Here is a 9,475-nt window from a genome sequence, read left to right as displayed (position 1 = left end):
TGCCAGGTATCTGAGAACTTAAAAAGAATAGACTAAAAAAATCCCCAAACTCTTTTAATGCTATTTATTCCCTTTTTTTTCTTCTCTGCAGACTTGAATTTAATAAGAGAGGGTTGCACATTTACACAATGCATTAGTTGATTACAGCTCCATCCCTGGACCCCAAGGATCTCTGTACCTCCTCATGTCAGTAAGCACCCCTAAAAAATTCCCTATTTCTTATTTTGAACCAGAGAAGGCTTTTATGACATTTCATGTTAAAATTTATTTAACTAAAATAATTTCTCAGAAGTGATCTTCAAGATTAGAATTTAGACTGCTCAGGAGTATTATATATGATTTAGACAGTGATAGTGCTCTATGTCTCAAAAAAAAAAAAACAGAGCAAAAAACTTACAACTAAATGTCTCTGTGGTAATCTGATTAGACCTTCACTTTATGTGTAATATAACACAGCTCTTTAATTTCCTGTAGAATTTCTAATGCACTCCTGTTACTCTGGTTCCACAATTACTGGAATACTTGGAGCAAAAAGTTGAAGACAACTGATCAAACACCGGGCATTATTTTTGAGACGTTCAATTAAAATGTTTAAGGGGTCTATGAAAACCTGAAAGCAGCTACTTAACAGGGTGATTTGTTCATTGTTGGAAGCTGAGGGGAGAGCATTTGTAAGACTAGCCTCTCTCGCAAGGATAAGTTAGATTAATGGTTTACAAAATGTTCTGGCTACTGTAGCTCTTTTAGCTGCAGGGTTTTAGGTAGGCAGGCAGGTGACAAGTCTTCAGTACTGCAGGTTTGGCATGCACTGCTTATTTAGATTCATACCTGCAAAGCCGGTAGTGATTTCATGCCATCAGAATGAATCTGGAACAGAATTCATTGCTTTTTCCAAGAAAAATAATTTTTGAGAAGCCCTCCTGGTGCAGGTTGTACTTGCTCTTTCTTTGACCTTCACACCTTTTGAACCATATGCTTTGGAGGAGGATGATATAAGACATTGAAGGACTTTGGTCAAAGTGTAAGACCAGATTCCTAAGTGCTGGATTCTTTGTAAACAGTACAGACATCTCTGGGGCCTGGAGCTTGAAATCTCAATTTTTATGTGCCTTGAATTAATTTTCTCTGAAATTGTGAAATTTGTCCATCTCCTAAATAGGTAGCTGATATTAAAACTTATTTTTACTTTAGGACATGACATATAGTATGGAAAAGAGGTGGCTGGAAGTTTCACTTCATCTCTGCTTCTATCACACTTTCAAATTATTGGTTCCTAAGGTGTAGCTTGAGATGGACACATATTTGGGAGCTGCCAAGTCACATATTCAAGTAGCTGGGGTGCCAGTAGAGAGAACTGAAAATATCCTATGAAAGTCCAGAGAATTAAATCATATATTAGAGCACAGTCGGTGCACATGCACACATACATATATGCATATCTATACATAGATATCAGTCAATTAGCCTGATAAACCCAAGTATTTCTGTGATTCTATAATATAAAATTAGGGCAGGATGGTTTTAGCTATGGGTTAAAATTGCTATGCAAATCAGACATTTCCCTTTGCAACTCCATCCTCTGTCAGAGAAGGTATATGGAGTTTATCCTCTTAAGTACAGTAGGAGTAAAGAGCAGCCAGCCTTTCCCTGCTCTCCATTTCCAGCCAGCCTTTCCCTGCTCTCCATTTCCAGCCAGCCCTTTCCCTGCCCTCCATTTCCAGCCAGCCTTTCCCTGCCCTCCATTTCCAGCCAGGCCTTTCCTGCCCTCCATTTCCAGCCAGCCCTTTCCCTGCTCTCCATTTCCAGCCAGGCCTTTCCTGCCCTCCATTTCCTGCCAGGCCTTTCCTGCCCTCCACTTCCAGCCAGGCCTTTCCTGCCCTCCACTTTCAGCCAGGCCTTTCCCTGCCCTCCATTTCCAGCCAGCCTTTCCCTGCCCTCCATTTCCAGCCAGCTCTTTCCCTGCCCTACATTTCCAGGACAGCTTTTCCAGAGCTCTTGTAATAAGAAGGTCAGACTTTCCACCCCAGTTGAAGGTGACTATGCTCTTCTTACTGTCTGTTTACTTCTTTCACAGCTTTCAAGAGGTGCAAGGACCATGAACCTTTGTTGTGGACAGTGTTTGCCATGTGATGAATTGCCTGGGGCAGCAAGTTCTAGAAAGTCCCATTTTGTCTTCCTACAAAGGGCTGTCATTGTCTCTTCCATAAATGTGTGTTGCACGTGTGGCAGGGAGGAACACAGTCTCTAGTTGTATGGCAATGAAATTGTCTTCAGAGGAGAGTTTGCCCCTGCTTAATAGACTATAATACCTTGTCATGTTCTGTAACAACAAGCTTGACACAAGCATCAAAAATCCATTAAAATTTCCATAACCCTTTCAAAAAGAAAGCTCAGACAGGATGGGTAGCCATTAAAGAGGAAGCCTGTAGGAACACTGTAGGATCAGCCTCTGAAAAAATGTAATCTGAATTCATTAAATTCCACACAACTTTGTAAAACTTCCCCTTTTAACTGAGGAAGAGGCATGTTCCCTGTTTCTTGTCCTATTAGAATAATTGCAGTATATTAAGACACACCAGGTAAGCCAGAGCAAAGCTTGTTTGGAGTTCTCATTTCAACTGCACATTATGCACTTGGATTTGTAATATATTCAAACTGACAGCTTCATTATGGAGAATTAATCTAAATTATGTCTAGACATATATTTGCAAGAACAAGCATCACAGAGACTGTTTGGTGGCTGACTGTTCAGAGGAATCCAACAAGAAAATCCCTGGCTTAAACCTTAAAAAATTAAAGGTTAAAATGATAAACAAAGGAATAAATGAGTTTAGGTCCTGCTTCAGGAACAATACCGAAACCTTCACCCTAGAATTTTACTAGTTTACACATTCCTTCACCAGTTTGCCATTTTAATTATCATCCCCTCTGCTGTAGGGATGCAACCCTGCTGTAATGTTACCACAGAAGCCCACACAGCAAGAGTGTAGAGAAGTCACAGCACGAGTGTAGGGAAGTCACAGCAAGCCATAGGAAGCATTACATGATTCCTGCTTCTGTGCAGTAAAAGTGCTTGGATATGTCCACACTTTGAAAGAATATTGTGAATCTCATATGGCTAATTTATATCACATGTGTCAAGAGGGTTAGCTATCATTTTAACATTTGTGAAGTTGCAGACATAAATTTAGCACTGCTCCACCATTAATGGTGATAGCGAGAAAGGAGACTTGTAGCTCACTATATAATTATTTATTATTTTTATTAAAGGCAAAGGCTTTAGGATTTTCCATCTGGCGATAATAATTTTATTACCCGACTGTAAAAAATCTGCAACACTACCAGTGGATCATACAATTAATAGTAAGTTTAAAGTCTCAGTGTACATGGTACCCCAGACTAAACTCACTGCAAGCTAAAAGCTTGCAATGCAGGGCAAGGGAGGGTTATGAGAGGTTTGGTGTTTCACTGTAGCTGGGACAGAATCAGATACTGGTCAGGAGAAATGTGAGACTGCTTCAGCACTAGGATTCCGTATTCACAACAGTAAATTCAACTCCTTGACAAGCCTCTTTTCTCCATGGGGAAGCAGGAAAAACTAGCATGGGCAGAGCTCTCAGTAACAGGTCCTAACAGCTTCCAGCCTGGGGAAGGCTTTCACTCCTCTGACTCAGAGGGAAGGCAGAGCTACCTGGGCAGATGTGCCTGCAGATACACCAGGTGGGAAAGGTGCAGTGCAAGAATTGCACATGTCTCACAGAAATGGGAATGAAGCAACAGTGACGGCAGCATAGGAAGGTCAAATTAATTTCTTAAGATTGGCCTGTGCCAAACACAGTGTTTGAACCCCAGCAGCTGCTGAATTCTGAGTGAGCAACTGGGAGTGCAGTGCAGTTTTACCTTCAGGAACACTATTGCTGCTACCTTTCTGAGTGCTTTAAGTGCTCTGTCAGAAGTGTTTGACAGCCATTTAGAAAGCAGAAGCAGAGGGGTATGGCATTAGTGAGCCACTGCTGTGTGCCCTTTCACTGTGGGTTGCCCTTCTGGTCCCTGCTGTCAAGGGAGGCTGGGGAAAGACTGCAGAGGTTTCAAAGGGGAGCCACAAAGCTGGATTGTGGGCTGCCAAGCAGACTGTAGGAGGGGAGACATAAAGACCACAATTTATTCCCATAAAAGAAACACAAAGTGCTTGGGTGTTTTGTACAAGTGTTAGCACACAGGATGGATACCTGAGAGTAGAGAGCTTTTAAACTTTTACTGACAAAGACATGACAAGATCCAATCACTGATAAATGTCCTTTGGTGGAAGAAACTCTAAATCACAGCCTGCAATCAGTAGTGAGTACCTCTCATGATTGCCTTCAGGCTATGAAAGGATTCCTTCTCCCTGTCTCCAAGATATATTTTGATTAATTCCCTATCCACCTACCACTTTCTGAAGTGTCAGAACCTGGTCACCAGTTAGAAGCAGGACAATGACAGGGTAGACCACTGGCAGAAGGTGCTAGATATTCTCAGCAATCTGCTTTGTGTATCTTCCCCTGGTGCTCAGGGTCACAGCAATAACCAGATTTGGGGTGGGAAAAGTGCTTTTCTCCTAAAGATAGTCAAACAGGATCTTGAGGGTTTTTTGTTTCGTTTTTTTTTTTCCTCCTTTATCTTCATCAAGGATTATAGTTTGCAGGCTGGAATTCCTCATTGTCAGGGGTCTTCAGGGTTCATTACTTGGTGGGAGTTTTTTTATACCTGGTACAGAGCTTTTTCTCCAAAAATCTGAAACATTTATTATAACCAACACTTTGTATAATTGTAGTCTTTGGATCATGCAGGAATTCAAACAATTCTCTTGGCCTTTAAGAGGACATCACTAACCAAGTAAACTTTTAAAACAAAGTCACACCAAGTCTCCTTCTCAGCCATCAGCCCACCTGACAATGCCCAAACTCCTCATGCTAGCTCCCTGGCAGAGATGAGCAACTTGAAGCCCATCTCATTTCTGTTTCCTATCAGAATCAAGAAAATGGGACTCTTTCTGCTCATCTCCCTTTAATAACTTAATCCAGCTGGAATCCCAACACTGCATTCAAAATGTAATTTAAAACAGCTGGACGAGAAAAACATCTTTATGTTTCTGGTAAAGGGTTAAAATGTCCAACTGAGTTGTGGTCAGTTGACACAGGTTCCATTGTCCTTTCTTTGCCTGGGGGAATTTAAACTTCACAGGAAAAATCTTTGCTTCAGGCACTCCTCTGAGCACTAGTTAAAAGAATATTTTACAACCACATAAATGCCAGCATCAGTCATGGTACTGAAGAAAAGTTTAACGTCCACTCAGTGTGTTTGAAAGAAGAGCACTGACACAGCCTTTCTAATGTAAATTAAAGCCTGGGAATACGAAGTGAAAGTACTCAGATACCTGTCTGTAAGTATATTTGGAATACAGGAGTTCTGGCCTGGTTGTGATAGTGCTCCATCAGTTTGTTTTCCCTTCTGCTGTCGTCCACTGCTGCTTGCAGGGCTCCCCACTGCACCCTGTGAGGAGCCCATCCCAGGACTAGCAAACAATTATGAGTTTGTACATGGTGGCCCTTCTCTGAACTTGGAGATTAAAGTTTTCAGAAATTTACAGCTGGATAAGAAAGAAGCAGGGAAAGGCCATGCCAGAAGAAGAAACCCAAAATTATGTTTGGTATATGGTCACTTCTATAAGCTGCCCATGAGAAATACCTGGGTTTAGACAGAATTGTAAATGAAGTTATTCAGTGAGAAGGAAAAAAAACCAACCCAAAACCTTAGGAGTTATCCAAGAATTACTGGTATGTTTCTGTCAGTCACATTTTTAGCCTTTTTTTTTTTTTTAATGGGCTGTATCTAAGTGATCTGTATGCATATACTCTGTTTCTGCTTAGCTTTTGAACCTACTCCTTGATTTGAAGTGAGTTCAAGACATGGATGAAACCCTCAAAGGTTTTTACTGGTAGAACATTATTCTGGAGGGGAACTGAAAGGTGAAAAGTACAAGGAGAGGGGACAGAAAATCTTAATATTGTTCTGTTAAATCAGCCAAGAGATTCATCTCTGTAAGAAGACTGACTTGATGTTCTGTACTTGTTGCTTTTATCTGACTTTCTCTTCCCTTCTGCAGCTAATACTCAGAGTTTCTGAAGGTCTGAGCCTCACTCATAGCCCCACCAATATCTGTTCTTGTGACCCTTGCAGGAACTTCGCAGGTACAATGTATTCAAAGGTTGTCAAATTTCATTCAAATCAGCCGACGAGTTCTGTGACTACTGAAGGGGAAAATATATTCAGGGTGCAGTTCAGGCAGAAATAGGAAAGCTTGTCAGCCCTGAAGCCATGAACAAACCACCTGATACCAGCCAGAGTTAATGAAAGGAGAAGGAGGGCTCAAGCTACTTTACCCACTCCGACATATTCCCCTTAAAATGGCAGCTTGAAATGCAGGCTGGTAGAAACTGGTTTATTGGTTTCAAGTGCTTCAGCTTCTGCTTGTGATTCATCCATAGAAGAGCGGGCTACAGCACGCAGGGAGGTTTGTTTGGCCAGCTGTGAGCCAGAGCAAGTCCAGACTCATGGAGCCCAGTCATCATCACTTTCTCACTGTTAATATAGCCATGCAGAGCTCTCTGTTGTTTTTCTTGGAAAGAGTGGCTAAGGATGGAGGGAACATGTGGATGAAATCTAGTTCCAGGACAGAGAACATCATTTGATCAGCATGTGGAGAGACATGGGAGAGGATCATCTGCACTGTGCTATCACTCCTAGAGATCACTGTATCCTGGCTGTGAATATTAACAGACATATTTAAGAGGCTGCAAATTGATAACTAACTTTCATGTCCAACATTACAGGGTGACAATCTTACTGAGCATTCATGATGGTCAACGTGCATTCATTTAAAATGGCACATTTCTTGTTTTTATTCATTTTTTTCTGTGCCCTTATGTATTTCAAAAATACTTAGAAGAAGAAAGAATTAAAACATCATTTCCCAGGCAGTGCAATCTAAATAATTATAGTAATAATTATGTTTGGTGTCTGCTTCTATGGTATAAATATAACCCATCCTACCATGTAATAGAAGCTAATTTTAAACAGTGCACATTTACACAGCTCATGTGAGGTTTGATTCTATTTTCAGTTATTAGCCATGAAAGCTACCACTGTACAATCCCTCAATTCAGTGACAGCCATTTGGAGGGTAATTGCACGCCTTGCATTAGCTCAGTGCCACATGTCAGTAAGGCATGAAGCCACTGCTCAGGAGAAGCTCTGTGTCTGATTGAAGTGTTCTATTAGACTTCTGCTGAGGAAATTTCTGCTGGCCTGGTTTGTGTTTACACTAATGATTTTATACGCTGTCAAAGAAGAGAAAAGGAGCCTTAAACCACGTACAGTTTTCTCATATTTCCTCCCCTGGATCCCTCCATACTTCATGGGCTATGTGATTATTATAACCTACTGATCTGGATATGAAGGGAGCCTACAAGGAAGGATACAGGGACCTTTTTACAAGAGCAGCATGTAGTTACAGGATGAGGGGAAGTGGATTCAAACTACAAGAGAGTAGGTTTAGATTAGATATTAGGAAATAATACTTTACAGTTAAGGTGATGTGGCACTAGAACAGGTTTCCCAGCAAAATTGCAGATGGCCCATGCCTGGAAATGTTAAAGACCAGGCTGGAGAACTGGAGCTCAGAGCAATCAGGGCTAGTGGAAGGGGATTGGGACTAGGTGATCTTTAAGTTCCCTTCCAACCCAAACTATTCTATGATTCTACACAGAGCAAGTAAGCAAACCCAGCAGATGGATCAGCCTCTGCACAAATGCTTTGCAAAGCTGTATTCCTGTCTGGGAAATCACTGACCTCGCCAGACATCCTCAGTGTTGCAGCGAGAGGTAAGGATTGGGACCAGGTATGAGGAAAGGTGAGTATAAGTAGCAGTATGGCACCTTCACAACTCACTATAATTTAAATCAATTTAATATTTTCCTCCAAACTGATGAAATATTACCTTTGGCACAACATATCCACACTTCCCTCTGTCTTTGCAGTCAGGCTGCATTCCCAGCGATGTTGAATTGACTGCACGTTTGACAGCCATGTCACCTTTTCTGACATCTAAGGAGGCATTTCCTTTGCTCCCTGACCAGCAACTTGACAAGCAGTGCATCAAGAAGATGATGGCAGTGTTTTTATGAGTAAAGGACAAAGAAATGCAATAAAAGCTGTCCCTTTCAGTGATCACCAGCCTCTCTGGCAGACTCAGCTTGCAATGTTGCAATGCTGAAAGGCTGGAAATTATCAGAAGTGAGGAGCCATGCTGCTGATCAGCTGCAAACAGCCTGGGAAGTCAATTGGACTGGCTGGTGGGGCTTCTGGGGCTGCTGTGCTGATCCAGAGTGTGCAGTGCTGGGGAGGGACAGACACGGGGAAATGGGAGGGGGGAGGGAAGGGAAACCCCCATGGCAGTTGGGGGTAATAAAACCCTGAGCTGTGATGCCTGGGCAGAGATTTGTTTTTCAGAGAGTGTGGCACATGCCAGGGCTGTTGATGGTGCTGCCTGGCCGAGCACAAAGAGCTCCTTGTAGGGTGACTTGTCCTGGAGTGCTGCCCTGGCTGTGTTTTCTGGTCTCAGTCACTTGGTCACTTGCTCATGAGTTTATCCCTGCCTCTGGCCACCTCGATTTTAGCTGGAATTCCACTTCATCAGCTGTCAAAAGGAAGTGTTTGGGTGAGGGGTGTGAGCAGTGGCTCGAGGCTGTTAGGGCTCCCTGCCTCTCAAGGGGTCTGGGAGGCTCTGCTGGGCTCTCAGAAAGGCCACAGGGCTGCATTCCACATGGGCACATGGCAGGAAGCACAGCTGGGTGCCTGGCCCCTTCCAGTGCCAGTGCCAGCTGCCCTGGTGATGGCATTCTGGGATCCCCAGCATCCTCATGGCAGGGACAGGGGGAGCATGGGATCAGCCAGTGATGGGTGGTGGTGGGAAGTAACAGGGAGGCAAATGAGTTCTGCCCATGAACCAGTTTGGGAACTGGTGCCCATCTTAAAAACCTGATCTCTGCTGCTACTATAATACAGGGACAGTTAGTGGCTAGAATTTGTCAAGGGGCTGAGCTCATGTGCTGCTGCTGCCCTGCCAGGGCCTCTGCAAGGGTGAGATAGGGATAACTGAGCAGCTGCTGTCAACTCCTCATCCCACTGCAGCCTTTGGCTTGGGGTTAAGTGAGGTCACATCCTGGGAGCACCTGTTTGTTGGCCTTACAGATGAGTTACAGCAACTCTGAGGGGCTACCTTGGATGCAGAGGCATGCAAAGCCAGAGCGCAAAGCTGCAGGGATCCAGGCTCATATTTTCATATCTGTTAGCTTAGCTGAGTCTCCCCAGCAAAATGATTTCTAGAACCTTAAAACTGGTACCCACAAAGTAGAATGATTTGCTTTAGTAGGGA

The sequence above is a fragment of the Melozone crissalis genome, unplaced genomic scaffold (genome assembly GCF_028551555.1).
Source record: "Melozone crissalis strain CALT ecotype California unplaced genomic scaffold, PUWL_Pcris_2 ptg000027l_1, whole genome shotgun sequence".
NCBI classification, from domain to species: domain Eukaryota; kingdom Metazoa; phylum Chordata; class Aves; order Passeriformes; family Passerellidae; genus Melozone; species Melozone crissalis.
Note: the sequence above shows the minus strand (reverse complement) of the source record.